Source organism: Propithecus coquereli, unplaced genomic scaffold, assembly GCF_000956105.1.
Source record: "Propithecus coquereli isolate 6110/MARCELLA unplaced genomic scaffold, Pcoq_1.0 Scaffold752, whole genome shotgun sequence".
NCBI lineage: Eukaryota > Metazoa > Chordata > Mammalia > Primates > Indriidae > Propithecus > Propithecus coquereli.
In genome coordinates, this window is record NW_012153641.1 from 102,681 (window position 1) to 103,888 (window position 1,208).

The window sequence follows — 1,208 nt, forward strand, 5'->3', positions numbered from 1 at the left end:
TGGATTTGTACTGGCAAATAATTCTTAGAGATTTAAAATAGCAATAAAATATTTGATTAATTGGGCACCATCAAAATTAAAACTGTTGTTCATCCAAAGATACCATGAAGAAAGCTGAAAGGCACCCCACAGACAGAAGAATGCTATTTGTAATTCATATCCAATTAGCTGATAAATATTCAAAAAGTCACTCAACATCACTATTTGCCACCAAAAAACGACAGAGAAAAAAGAATAAAATAATAAAATTGCAAACAAAAACAACAAAAGATTGATAATGCCAATTGTTTGCAAGGATATGAAACGACTAAAACTCTAATACATTGCTGGTGGAAATGTAAATAGTATAACCACTTCAGGAAACTGTTTACTACACTTCTATAAATTTAGTCTATAAATGAGCACTGCACTATTGGTAATGTGCACATGAAAGCATATATCTACAAAACACTTGTTTTTTTATAGAATATTTATACACAATGATTGCAAACTGAAAATAATGTCTATCAACAGACTAATAAATAATCCAGTTTTTACGATATTATACAGCTTCAAATGTATAAACTAATTGATACTGAACATAGCATGAATGAATCTAAAAAATAGTAGATTGAATGAAAAAAGATGGACACACAAAAAAATACTATTGTGTAATCCCATTCACATGATGTTCAAGACAACAACATAGGAAAGTTGGTCATGGTCAGGAAAGGCAAAAAGAAGCTATCTGAGGGCTCTGACTTGAATGTGGGTAGAGAGTAGTTTAGATGTGCAAAACAAATTTCAGATTTGTGCATTTTGATAAAATTATCCATAATTTATTAACAACTGGTATAGCCTGGAATCGGGGTGGGTAAGATATGAATAGTGTTTCACTTTCTTAATAGGATATGAGCATCAATACTGTTTACTTCATCTTGTGTCAGCTTTATGTTTTTATCAATTTAAGTATTTCGTTTAAATTATAATACAGTTTTTCATGTTTCTATTTACTCTTTTGTAATCTATTTGTACCTATTTTCTCATTTTTAATACTACATATCTTTCCTCCTCCTTTTAATTTTCCTTAGCATATCTTACCAACATATCTGTTCATATTCTTTTCAGAATCAAAATCCCTTTTGATGTGAGTCTAGGATATTTTAGCATAATTTTCTCTTAATTATTTCTAAGTCTTAATTTTAGTTTCATCTTTACAATTCTTAAGG